We start from the raw sequence: 14,175 nt of genomic DNA, 5'->3' as shown, positions 1-14,175 counted from the left end.
TAGACCCAGGTACCTCTTCCCCAGCCCAATGGTGGGATGTAGGACCAATCAATACTGAGCTTGTTTCCCACCAAAAAAAAATGAGAACTCACCTCTGACTCACAAGGTTGTTGGGAAGATCAAAAATAGAAAGTGAATATTAAGTTCTTGGCTACCACTTTTGTTGTTGTTGTTATTTTAAAACTTTTTAGCAGTCAAAATGTCTTAGCAATCAGTTGCCGGATTGCTCTTCAATCCCTATCCTGTTATTTTTTGGACTTTTTACAACAAAAAATTTCAAAAGTATTTAAAAGTTGGAAGAATAGTATAATGAACCCTCATGTACACATCACCTAGTCTCAGCAATTATCCACTAATGGGCCAATCTTATTTCAGATATTTATCTTTTCATTCACCTGCTCCCCTCTTGGGTTATTTTATTCATTTATTTATTTATTTATTTATTTAAGATAAAGTCTCACTCTGTTGCCCTGGCTGAAGTGCAGTGCATGATCTTGGTTCACTGCAACCTCTGCCTCCCAGGTTCAAGCGATTCTCCTGCCTCAGCCTCACAAGTAGTTGGGACTATGGGTGTGTGCCACCATGCCCAGCTAATTTTTGTATTATGAATAGAGACTGGGTTTCGCCATGTTGGCCAGGTTTGTCTTGAACTCCTGATCTCAAGTGATCTGCCCGCCTTGCCTCTTGGGTTATTTTAAAGCAAAGCCCAGACATCATATCATTTCGTCCAGAAAAATTTCAGCAAATGTCTCTTTAAAAATATTTTTAACATAACCATGATTTTTTATCACACACTAAAAAATGAACAACAGGCCAGGCACGGTGGCTCATGCCTGTAATCCCAGCACTTTGGGAGGCTGAGGCAGGCAGATCACTTGAGGTCAGGAGTTCAAGACCAGCCTGGCCAACATGGTGAAACCCCATCTCTACTAAAAATACAAAAATTAGCCAGGCATGGTGGCGCATGCCTGTAGTTCCAGCTACTTGGGAAGCTGAGGCAGGATGATGGCTTGAACCAGGAGGCAGAGGTTGCAGGGAGCCGAGATCTTTCCATTGCGCTCCAGCCTGGGTGACACAGAGCAAGACTCTGTCTCAAAAAATAAAAATAAAAATTTCTTAAAAACATTAAATATTCAGTGTTCAAATTTTTATATTTGCGTTATGAATGTTCTTAGTGTTTGTTCAAATGGGAACAAAATGAAGTAAACACATTGCATTGAGTTAATATGGCTCTTAAATTTCTTTTTTTTTTCAAGAGAATTAAATCGTTTATTGATTACACATGATAATGGATGATACACAAGCTTCATTCCCATCTATAATTTTATCTGGTACCATTATTCAATTTAGATATATTGCATAGGATGTGCCAACAATCACTTTTATAACCAATAATTCCATGATTTTGCTTGGGTAATCCCTTTTAATGGTGAACTTCAGGTCACAACAGTAACTATCAGTTCAACTACACCAAGGTTTCCGAAGACAATGGCTTCTCCACCCAAGCAGGTTGTATATAAATTCCAAATAGAACCTGGCATCACCCTGAAGGAATTCTAACTTCACACTGTTGGGGAAATTTACCAAGATGGCTTCAGAGTAGATTAACTTTACCCAGCACATTAAAAAGAAGACATTTATTCAGCGTCACGATCAGACTATTACATTTAGCAATCAACAGCATGGGTGCAAAAAAAAAAAAAACTACGTTAAAACCCTTTGTTGGAATGCTTTACACTTTCCACAGAACAGAAACTAAAATAACCTGTTATACAATTAGTCACAAATACAGTCCTCAAGTTTTTTGCCCATACACATGAGTATTTGTCTAAAACATGTCTTCTTTGTAGCAGCTAGGCCCTGCCACCACTGTGCTTGAGTTCACAAATCTGTTGTAACTTGTAGCTTCCCTGTCACTTCTCTGGCTCTCCTCTCCTGCTAAGCTTTGTTTCCTAATTAAAATCTTCTGCCACTGCCATAGCTACTGCTGCTGCTGGAACCGCCATAGCCACCTTGGTTTCGTGGTTTTGCAAAGTATTGGCCTCCACCGCCATAGGGGCCATAGCTTCTGCCTCCAAAATTTCCTCCCTTCATGGTCCAAAATTTGAAGACTGATTGTTGTAATTGCCAAAATCATTGTAGCTTCCACCACCTCCAAAATTGCTTCCATCATTACCAAATCCATTATAGCCATCCCCACTGCCACCATATCCGCCACCATATCCTCCACCACCACAGCTGCCACCAAAGCCACCACCACCACTGAAGTTTCCTCCACAACCAAAGTTGTCATTCCCACCGAAACCACCTCCACGACCACCACCAAAGTTTCCAGAACCACTTCGACCTCTATGGCTGGATGAAGCACTAGCCATCTCTTGCTTTGACAGGGCTTTCCTAACTTCACAGTTGTGGCCATTCACAGTATGGTATTTCTGAATGACAATCTTATCCACGGAGTCATGGTCGTCAAAGGTTACAAAGGCAAAGCCCCTTTTCTTGCCACTGCCTCAGTCAGTCATGATTTCAATCACTTCAATTTTCCCATACTGTTCAAAATAATCTCTTAGGTGATGTTCTTCAGTGTCTTCTTTAATGCCACCAACAAATATCTTTTTCACAGTTAAGTGGGCACCTGGTCTTTGAGAATCTTCTCTTGAGACAGCTCTCTGTGGTTCCACAACTCTTCCGTCCACCTTGTGTGGCCTTGCATTCATAGCTGCATCCACCTCCCCCACAGTGGCATATGTGACAAACCCAAAGCCCCTGGAACGCTTGGTGTTTGGATCTCTCATTACCACACAGTCCGTGAGCGTTCCCCATTGCTCAAAATGGCTCCTCAGGCTCTCATCGGTTGTTTCAAAGCTCAGCCCTCCAATGAAGAGCTTCCTCAGCTGTTCGGGCTCTTTAGGAGACTCTGACTTAGACATGACAGCAGGGAGAAGAGAGACTTTAACGATGCTTCTTCGGCAGCGTCCACGGGCAGAAAAAAGCAAATTTCTTTTATTCTACACATCCCTCCTTCTCCCCTAACCATGTACACATTAAAAAAACAAAGTCACTTGCCCTTTTGAATTTTCCAAATTCTGGATATTACTAGTTGCATTTTTGCAGTGATAATACATTCCTCTCTAGCCCGTACTTTCTTTTTTCCTTTTTTCTTTTTTTAGACAGAGTCTCACTCTGCTACCCAGGCTGAACTGCAGTGGTGTGATGTTGGCTCACTGCAACCTCCGCCTCCCAGGTTCAAGTGGTCCTCCCACCTCAGCCATCCAAGAAGGTGGGATTAAAGGCATGCACCACCACACCTGCCTAATTTTTGTGTTGTTAGTAGAAACAGGGTTTCACCATGTTGGCCAGGCTGGTCTCAAACTCCTGGACTCAAGTAATCCACCCGCCTCAGCCTCCCAAAGTACTGGGATTACAGGTGTGAGCCACTGAGCCCAGCCTCCCCCGTACTTTCTGTAAACTGATAGAACTAGAGGCTTGACAGCTTCGGGCTCAATTTTTTGTCAAGAATACTTCATAGGCAGTACTAAGTACTTGTTTTTTGGTTTGGTTTGGGTTTTTTTAAGTGTACAATTCAATGACTTTTTCATATATTCACACTGTGCAGCCTTCATCCCTATAGTCAATTTTAAACATTTCCTTTACTCCAAATAGAAATCCCACACCTCTTAGCCATCACCTCCCAAATTACCATTTCCTTTAACCCCAGCCCTAGGAAACCATTAAGTTACTTTCTGTCTTTATAGATTTGCCTATTCTGGATGTTTTCTATAAGTGGAAGCACACAGTATTTGAATATTTGGATCTTTGTGGATGTTTTATTTCACTGAATATGTTTTTAGGTTTATTCATATTGTGGTATGTATTAGTGCTCATTCTTTTTATGGCGAATAACATTCTATTGCATGAATATACCATATTTTGTTTATCCACTCATCAATGAATGAGCGTTTGGGTTGTTTTTACTTTTTGGCTATCATGAATAATGCTGCTATGAACATTTGTAGACATATGCTTTCATCTGATTGTATACCTAGAAGTGGAACAGTTAGATCATATAGTAACTCTGTGTTTAAGGGACTGCCAATGATTTTCAAAAGTGATTGCACCATTGTACATTCTCAGCCTTGGTGTATGCAGGTTCCAATTTCCCCACATCTTCACCAACACTTGTTTTATTATCAGTCTTTTTTATCGCAGCCATCCGATGGGATGTGAATGATATCCTATTGTGGTTTTGATTTACATTTCCCTCACGGCTAATAAGAGCATCTGCTCATGCGTTTATTGTGCATGTGTTCTTTGGAGAACTGTCTTTTTATATCCTTTGCCCATTTTATCATCAGGTTTTCTTATTATTATTGAGTTGTAAGAGTTCTTTACATATTCTAGATTCAAGTCTTATCAGTTATATGACTTGCAAATTTTTCTTTAATTCTGCGTGTTGCCTTTTCACTTTCTAGGTGATGTCCTTTGAAGCACAAAAGTTTTTCATTATAATAATGTCCAGTCATCACATTACTCTTTCCTTTGTTGCTTGTGTTTTTGTTGTCATATCTAAAAACCATTATCTAATTCGAATTCGTAAGTATTTACCACTGCATTTTTTTTCTAAGAGCTTATAGTTTTCACTCTTATTTTAGATGTTATGATTCAGCTGGAGTTAATTTCTGTATATGTTGTGAGGTAGGGATCCAGATTCATTCTTCTACCTGTAGATATGAAGTTGTTCCAGCATCATTTACTGAAAAAGACTGTTTTTTCCCATTTTGTTATATTTACACACATGTTAAAAATTAAGTACTTTTTATAGCAACACATCAGGAAGCATATAATGCCTAATTGCCTCCTTTTTTGTATGAAAATTGATTCTATTCAAATGTCAACCTGCTCCATCCATTATATGGGTCCCCATTAGCCTTTCACCTGGTGGTTTGAACATTATTTCATTAGGGGTTGCAAAATGGTGGTGTTCCAAATCTGTCACTCCTGAATATTTTATGCCACAATTCTTCTGTAATATTGAGCTATGTGTAAGACACAGCACTGTGAGCTTTATCTCACTATTGATCTCCACACCTACACATCATAATCCCTCAGCATACATTGGAGAGTCCAAAGTTCATATTCTTAACCTAACTCTCTCTCTCTCTCTTTCTCTCTCTTTTGTTCCTGGGCATTCCCCTAGCTCAAAGACAAGATTCATTTCTCACCACCTTCCCACATTGCATGTTTGCCATCACTGAACAGCTACCCCTTTTTCCACTGGCCACTGCCAGCTGGGCTAATCTTGCTGCCTGCCTGTGCAGTCTCCTTGTTTACATCCTTACTACTGCCCTAGGCTGGCCCCTAGTCAGGGCCTCCTTGGCCCACATGTTCCCTCCCTTGCCTTCCTGAGGTCTGGTTCCCACACTTGTGCCAAGATCAGGAGAAAGAGGCCCAAGTTTGTTCAGCCTGGAGAAGAAAAGATTGATGTGGGGTTGAATGATGACTTTATTTTTCCAAACTTGCGTTTATATACCAGTTTTATTTTCCTGTGTTCTGAAAAGAAAAGGAACATAAATCAAAACATGAAGGATTTGGGGAAGTACAATGAGAAATCTCTCCTATTGCATAGACTGATGGAAACTAAATATTGCCAATGCTGAAGTGGAATCTATGGATTCTGTTGTTGTTATTATGTTTGGTTTGGTTTTTATTTATTCTATAGAGGAAGGTAGTTTAGTACAAACAAAAAGATTTTGAGTCAGGCAAAGTTTCTTGTCATGGCTTTGCCATCTGGTAACTAAATGACATTGAAATTAAGTATCTAACCCCATTAAGCCTCAGTGTCCTCATCTGCAAACTGGGATAACTCCTTCCATGCAGGGTCTTGGCAATGGTAGCAACAAATCAAGCTGCAGCCATTGCTATTACCTTCCCCCTCTTTCCTGCAAGGAGAGCTTTTAGAATCTGTCATTTGTGTGACTGGGGAGAACCCCTGAATTCACACAAGGAATGGGCCAAATGTTTTAAAATCTAAATGATCATTCCAATCTGAATGTTTTAAGGTGTAGTTTTTCACAACTACTAACCGATATGGAGGAGGGGGTGATCTTGCCTCTTATATGTAAAAAACTGGCAGGAAAAGGTAGTTCCTTAACAGACTCAAGGTCTTCCCCCCAAAATTAAATAAATACATGAATTGTAATTTAGGATATAACTAAGAGTCCCTATAAAATATAACTGAATGCCACATCTTTGAGCCACATAGTCCCAAGTGGCAGTAACCATTATTTGCACAAGAAAGGTGATAGATACATCACCAGTGAGGCCTCAAAGAATGTGATCCTAGCGCTCTCATAGTTAACTGTGTAGCCCTGGACAAGGGATTTTGCCTTTCCGGGTCCCAGTTTTCTCATTGGAATGACAAAATTGACTTGGCAGAGTACTATGTGCCTTAATTGGCTAATAGCACACTCTGAGGATAGGTAACACTGGGAAAGAGCTGTTTCTATTATTTAACGAATCATGGTTATTGTTGTGATTCCTCCTGTCTTCTGCCCGAACACACATTCACACAAGAGACCTGTTTTCTTTCTGGCTGGTGCAAAGTTTTGTCAGGCCCCACAGGTATTGGGTAGAGCTACTCTCTGAGGCAAAGAGCCTTCTCAGCATAGGCAGTATAGTAAGGAAATAAAAATATGGGCTTTGGGGTCAGCTAGATCTAGGATGGAACTCACACTGCTTCTTACCGAACAGTATAACCTTGGGCAAGATACTTTACTGTTTCTGAGCCTCAGTTTTTATATCTGTAAAATCGGACTAATGATGGTAATTTTTATAAGATGGCTGTGAGGATAAAACAAGGCAATGCTTATACATGAGATAATGGCCAGGGTTTAGCAGTGGTAAATGGCTCAATAAATGTTCACTCTGTTATTATTATTATCATCAGGTCAAGCCAGGAAGCTAAAACCATCTCCCATCCCCACCACCCCAGGGCCAGCCTGTACAAACAGGCCCTACTGAGAATGAGATTGATCAGCCACACACTTCAGAGATGATCTGTTGGAGCCTGCTTTGAAGTGCAAAGGCTTCCAAAAACCCCTTTGCTTTCTTAATAAGCAGTGACAATTCCAGAATTAGGGAAGGAGTGTGACTTTTGGCTTATACCTAGGTGGTCCCCTGGGACAATTGCACTTGCTTAATTCAGACCCTCAGCTGTAATTCCATGTCAACTCATGTGAGAGAAGCCAAAAATGAATGCAGGAAAAAAAAGACTTTGAATAAAAAAGACCAAGATAGAGACTGAGGCAGAGCCAGCCATCTGTCCACCATTTCCTATACACACCTCGCAGTTTTTTCTGTGAACCCTGTCCTCACCTGGCTAGGGTCCAAAGCCCATTGTGAATCCTAGTTGCCAAAGCCCCTCACAGCCTGTCAGTGAGCCAGTCAGCAGAGTTGTTGAATGCCCACCAGGCACTGAGCTGGGCACAGGTGATACAGTGAACAAGACAGACATGGTCGCTACAGTCATGGAACCTCCAAGCTAGCAGGGAAGACAAAAACTAAACAATTATTAACATGCTTGATTACAAGGTATTAAGTGTGCAAAGTGCTGTGAGGTTCAATGATGAGGGATGAAGGGAGTATGTAATGGAGGGTCCCACCTAGTCTAGGAAGTCAGAGAAGCCTGCCTGGAAGAAGTGATCCTCAGGTGAAAACCTGGAGGCTGATAGCAGTCAGCCAGGTAAAAAAAGGAAGCCAGCTGAGGTTCTGCATGCACCTGTCCTTAGCGCTGCAGCCCAGTTGCCTTTCTACTGAGGTCACTCCAGGAAGCGCCAGTACTCCTGGGGCACAGTGGCTCCTACAGTACTTGGATCCTCAGCCCTGCCCAAGCTCCCTGAGGTCCTCTGGGGAAAAAACCTTTCTGGTTTCTGGTGACTAAAGCAGGTTTGATAATTAACTTTGCTTACTTCCTTGATTCAGCATTTCTCCAACAAGAGGTTAAACTTTACATCATCGTTTTGCCCAATTAATCCTGGCAGGTGCGCCACTGAGAAGACCCAACCCTGCCCGGGTGAAAAAGGGAGCGGCCCAGCCTGCACCTCAGACATTTTAACATAGACGCTATAGCTCTGGGAGCCGGGAGCAGGGGACATTGATATCCAAGGCCACTGGGGCCTGCAACACACACACACAGAAAGGTAATTCAACAAGAAAGGAAGACAAGAGAAGCAAAATAAAACAGAAGGGCAAAAGAAAGGGAAAAGCAATGTCACAGGGTAGCATTCTGGGAACAAGGAGGGTAGTACAGACATGTGGACACAGACAGACCTTGATGGTACAGTGACCTCGGCCAAGTGACTCAACCTTGCAAGACCTCAGTTTCACCATCTCAAATGGGAAAATTAATAGCATCTTCCACACAGACCTGTTAGGAGATGAGTGAGATATTCGTGTACAGCAAGCTCTCTCAGCCTCAGCACTATTGGCATTTTGAGCAAGATAATTGTTGTGGGGGCTACCCTCTGCATTGTAGGGTTTTTAGCAGCATCCTTGGCCTCTACCCACTGATGCCTGTAGCACCCACCACCCACCCACCTGTGGCAACAACAGACATTACCAAATGTTCCCCAGGGTCAAAGTTGCCTCCGGCTGAGAACAGCTGATGTGCAGGACGTAGCATAGGATCTGGCTTGTAGTAAATGCAGAATACAGGGCAGTTAAGTCAAGGGCTGTGTGAAAAAGATGCCCTTTCTGAACAGCCCCAGCAGACCACTCTTCCCAAACACAAGGGAGAATACAAGGGCTTTGGGGAAACCTGACACTTTGCACAGGTACGATGGGGAGACTTGCCAGTGCCCTGTCCCTGGAAATGTGCCAAAACACGACCGTGCTCCTGGCTGGAGAAGCTGAAAGGATCTGTGCACTAAGCGGATTGTTGGAAAAACATATTGTACAGAGAAACATACATATGTAGTGAAAAGAAAAACAAATTGTGCAGAGAAACATACCCCCACAGCAATAAACAAAGGCACAATAAATACATAATTCAGGCCCACTTTCCATCCCTGCTCAGCTCCAAGCAAAAAAGGAACTCATTTTGTGACAGACCCAGTGCCACAGTCCTACATCCTCTGTGAGTGTTGTTAACAGTTGTTACTTCTTTCCATTTCAGATGGAGGAACTAAGACTCAGAGAGGCTAAGTATTTAGTTCAGTTAGCAAGTACATTTCAGAGTTTTTGTCAGAACCCAGGTCTGGCTGTCTTCCGGGCCCGTGCTCTTTCCCTGCCAGAGCAGTGGGAGCAGTGGGGCATCTCACATCCTTACTCAATTGTCCCCAGAGGTGATTGAGGAGAGATTCTGGGACAGCAACCAGACTCAGTGAGAAGGAATAAAGGGATCGATTATCCATGTCTGTCATGGGCCCGGGAGTAGGAAATGGACACATGTGCCGTGTGTTCACCATCCCCACGCAGGCCCATCATCTAAGACTCGGTGAGTCCATATCATTCTGTTGGGCACTCCCTGGGGGCTATGCTGGGCTCAGGGTACATCTGGATTTGTTCAGGAAACGAGCTCCTGTGCTATTTGCTTTCTCTGCACATAAGCTGAAAATCAGGCCTTCTTCCTAAGGGAGAGTTTCTACAGAGGGCACAAAAGGGGCACGTTCTTCCATTGTTTTCATGGAAAAACAAGATACGGGCCCCTATCACAGCCCTCTGTGAATGCCTCGGGAACTTTATTTTTGATAAACGACAGTGTATTAAGAAAAGAAAACAAAAGAAAGATAAAGAGAAAACTCCAAGAAAATGGACCATTTCCTTTCATCGAAGAAAAAAACCATTTATTGTATCTTAATGCCCAAGCTTTGGGATATGTAATATCCATTCTTCTCCCTCTCTTCCCATCCCAAAACAATCAAGCCCTGATGGAAAATTGCACAACTAGATGTGAAGTAAAAACTGCTTACATATGCAAAGAATATTGCAAGCACCAGTTTGTCTGTTTCCAAGACACTTCAGCTAGGGAAGCCCTGTTTTCCCACACTGAGTAGAGGGCAACTCTGAGGACAAAAAGGGCAGAGTCAGAAATAAGAACAAATCTTTCTACTCGCTGGTCTGTCAAGCTGCCTAACTGAGCCCTTGCGCCTTCCCCCACTGCCTTTGACTTGACCTGAACCAGTACTGATGAGAGAAATCTTGCTGCTTCCTTGCTTCTGTTCACAAATATGGTGCGCCTACCATGTGCCCATGTCCTTTCATTCAGTGAAGATTTACTGAGGCCCTATTCTTTGGTAGGCCTGGGTTATATACTCAAGTGACAAGCCCTAAACAGATTTGAACAAGACACACTGGAGCACAGAGAGAGTTTACTGCTTTAATCATTTGTCTGTATTCGTTTCAAGGAGGCAGGACAATGATGAAGTCAGAGAATACCTATCCTGTATTTTTAAAATCCGATTCCCTGTGCCTGAGATTAGGCCCTTGCTGGGCCCTCATCTGTCTACATCTGTAGAGAAAGCAGTAACCAGGTCACCAGGAGAATTACTAACCCCTAAACTATTTCTGCTATTGGCATCTGGAAATTATGCACTGTTCATTCATTTCTTTGAGCTATAACAAAATTAGCAAATTACAGCCTATGGGCCAAATGCACCTGCTGCCTGTTTTCATATAGCCAGGAAGTTAAGAATGGTTTTTACAGATGTGATTTTGAATTTATTGGGTGGTGGGGGCAGGGGTGAAAATCAAAAGAATAAAACTCCATGCTGTGAAAATTATATAAAATTCTATTTTCAGTGTCCAAAAATAACGTTTGATTGGCACTCAGCCAGTCTCGCTCTTTACATATCATCTATGGCTGCTTTCACACTATAAGGAAACAGTTAGGTAGTAGTGACACAGACCTTGCACAAAGCCTGAAAGTTTTACTTTCTAGCCTTTTAGAGAGTTTGCAGATCCCTGGGCTAAAAGATTGCCCTCTTCTTTTAAAAAGCAAACACCTGGTTGGGCACAGTGGCTCACGCCTGTAATCCCCGCACTTTGGGAGGCCAAGGCGAGTGGATCACGAGGTCAGGAGATTGAGACCATCCTGGCTAACACGTCTTTACTAAAAAAAAAAAAAAAAAAAAAAAATACAAAAAATTAGCCGGGCGTGGTGGCGGGCGCCTGTGGTCCTGGCTACTTGGGAGTCTGAGGCAGGAGAATGGCGTGAACCCAGGAGGCAGAGCTTGTAGTGAGCCAAGACCGCGCCACTGCACTCCAACCTGGGCGACAGAGCAAGACTCGGTCTCAAAAATAATAACATAAAATAAATAAAAAGTAAACACCCTCCTCTGGTCTAGCCACTTCTGAGGTCCCTAATGCCTTTGTGAGAATGTGTGTACCTGGTCACTTTGGGCCCTGTAGGGAAGAAGGAGCACTGGATGCCTGGGAGGCACCATCCCATCTGCACTTCCAAACAATTGACATATGCCTCCAGGAGGAATTCTGTCACTTACCACCTTGTTTTGGAATTTACCTAAGTGTACCTTAATGCCCTCAACTCCTTAAAGACAGGGTGACTGATGTCCCCCTGCTCCCTCCAGGGTTAAGCCCAGTTGAGCCTGGCAAGGAGAGATGGCTAGCAAATGTTTGTTGAATGAATGAGTGATGAAGAGAGTGAAACCCAGTGAACACATACATAGCTATGTACATGACCCAATAAACAGAAGAGACTGAATGAATGATTAAGTGATGGAGGAATCTGATGAAAGAAAGATGTGAATGAATTGTGAGGGAATTCTTATAATAATGAGGAATTTAATAAAGAAATAAGTATGTAAGTGAATGAAGGAGGGAGGGATCAACAGGGTAGGTGAGTGAGAAGTGAATGCGGGCCGTGGGGTCTCTACAGGCCCATAAAGGGTATAAGGGGCAGCAATGCCAAGTTCTGCTGTGTCATCATTTTGCCTTGCTTGCTCTTGTCCTGCCAGCCCTGGGGATTTTGAGATTAACCAATACCCTTCCCCATGGAGGGTGTGTCCATGCTTTAGTGCTTTGATATCTGGATTCTGTCAGAAGCACAAAATCAACTGCAACCCTAAGCTTGAGGCCAGGCAGCCACTGTCCAAGACTGTAGCCTCCCATATATGGAAAAATACACCTTTGGTTGGTGCATCCCCAGCCCCATCCCTTCCACGTGCCCCAGGTAAATAAGACCCACCCCAAAGCTAAGCACCCCCCAGTGATGCGTGCTCCAGGGGCAAGAGACAAGCAGCGTGTCGGGTTTGGATGAACTTCATAGCCAAGGTCACCCAGCCAGGTAGGAGGGCATGGAATGGAAAACACCTTATCCAAAGCAGGTCTCCCATCATCTATCTCTGCTTCCTTTAAGGTGTATATTTTATTAGTCTGTTTTCTTGGTTTTTGTTTTGTATATGTGTATCTTGTTTTACCTGCCATCTCCCTAGAATATAAGCTCCATAAGGACAGAATGAGGCATATGGAAAGCCTGATAAATATTTGCTGAAAATTAGTGAAACGTAGTCTGGAAAGCAAGTCAAGCAAACCAACCTCTGGAACCAGCTACCCAGACATGGTACCCTTTCCCAGTGATGAACTTAGGTCTGACTCTGTGGCCAAGCCCCATGGGTGATGACCTTCAACTTGCCACTTCCCCTCAGAGGATTGAATTGGGTGATCTTGAAGCTCTTATGGCTTCAAGATCTTCAGCTCTTACATACTAGGATCCTAAAGCCAAGGGAAGGGGCTTCAGATTTTTCCAAGATTCATATAGGTTCATATGAACCTGAGTTCCCTGACCACAACTCTTGAAAAAAAACATTGTCTATTACATAAGAGGCAGCAATTTCATCTGGCCAGTGACCGAGGGGTGAGGTGACACTAGGTGTGGTGACAGAGACAATCCAGATGCTATCTTGGCGCTCCTTCAGGCTTTGCCAAGCCTCAGCTCGGGGCCAAAGCCCCAGCCTGACATCCTACTGCCCATGCCTTGGGAAAGTTATACACGTGTGCCCGTAAATCACATTTCTCTCTGGTAACAGAGGCATGACTGAGAAATCTCTTCTCAGGCGTCTTTTCAGAGTTTCCAGAAATGGGGCAAACCCTTCCTGGCTTAGCCCAGCAAAAGAGGCACAGGGAGCTAAAGAAGCCCTTCTCTGAGAATCCCAGCCCTCGCCGACTCCTGCCCTCTAGAACCTTCCAGCCCTTAGAGCCAGCACCACCTGATTCTCCCTCCAAAATGCACACACTGACTTGTGTGCTGTAGTTAGGGCTGAGAGGACAGGTTCTGAAGTCACAGTCACATCATGTATGTTCGAATCCCAGCTCAGCTTCCTTGCTTTGGGCAAGTTACTTGCCTTGGGCAAGTTACTAAACATATATTTTTGCCTTGACATTCTCAAGGTCAAATGGGAAAAGTGATGATAATGGTATTTAGCCCTTTGGTTTGTTGTGAGGATTACATGAGATAATAGAGTGTTTAGGAATGTGTGGCCTCTGACAAGTATACTGTAATCATTAGCTCTTGATTTTGCAACTCTGTTTTCTTTTTTCCCATCTTAGTGAGATTACACACTCCTTAAGGGCAAGGACTATGCTTTCTTTTCAACCATTTTTGTCTTTCACATTGTCTTACCTAGGAGCATTTGTCAATTAGAGGAGACCAGATATTCCCAAATCATGTCTCTTTAGAAGTTACAGGAAGTTCCTTAGTGAAAATCTATGAGCACTAAACCCTAGCCTTTTTTTTTTTCTTTTTCTTTTTTTTTTTTTTTTTTTTTTTTTGAGATGGAGTTTCAGTCTTGTTGCCCAGGCTGGAGTGCAATGGCCCGATCTCAGCTCACTCCAACCTCCGTCTCCCAGGTTCAAGCCATTCTCCTGCCTCAGCCTCCCAAGAAGCTGGAATTACAGGTCTGCGCCACCACGCTGGGCTAATTTTGTGTTATTAGTAGAGACAGGGTTTCTCCATGTGGGTCAGGCTCGTCTCAAACTCCCGACCTCAGGTGATCTGCCTGCCTCAGCCTCCCAAAGTGCCGAAATTACAGGCATGAGCCACTGCGCCTGGCCATGCCCTAAGCCTCTTTGTAGGAAAAATGACACCCACATTTTGTGGAAAAAGAGGCTCAGTTAGGAAATATCAAGAAAAGGTAAAGAACAAAAGTAACACCCCTCCCC

At 43.2% G+C, this 14,175-nt stretch overlaps 2 protein-coding genes and 1 pseudogene across 4 annotated transcripts in view; 1 reads left to right on the top strand and 2 right to left on the bottom strand.

The window, feature by feature from the left end:
- The window catches only part of PRELID2 (PRELI domain containing 2), a 1,077,378-nt gene that overhangs the window by 262,033 nt on the left and 801,170 nt on the right, over positions 1-14,175 (bottom strand). The gene's annotated exons all lie outside the window — the stretch shown is intronic.
- SH3RF2 (SH3 domain containing ring finger 2) overlaps positions 1-14,175 on the top strand; it is a 132,663-nt gene that overhangs the window by 89,447 nt on the left and 29,041 nt on the right. The window lies entirely within an intron of this gene.
- Positions 1,243-2,987, bottom strand: LOC126956793 (heterogeneous nuclear ribonucleoprotein A1-like; annotated as a pseudogene). The gene has a single exon (XR_007726471.1). The product of XR_007726471.1 is annotated as a heterogeneous nuclear ribonucleoprotein A1-like (transcript).

The sequence above is a fragment of the Macaca thibetana genome, chromosome 6 (genome assembly GCF_024542745.1).
Source record: "Macaca thibetana thibetana isolate TM-01 chromosome 6, ASM2454274v1, whole genome shotgun sequence".
Classification (NCBI taxonomy): domain Eukaryota; kingdom Metazoa; phylum Chordata; class Mammalia; order Primates; family Cercopithecidae; genus Macaca; species Macaca thibetana.
Note: the sequence above shows the minus strand (reverse complement) of the source record. Positions and strands in the feature narration are given on the sequence as shown.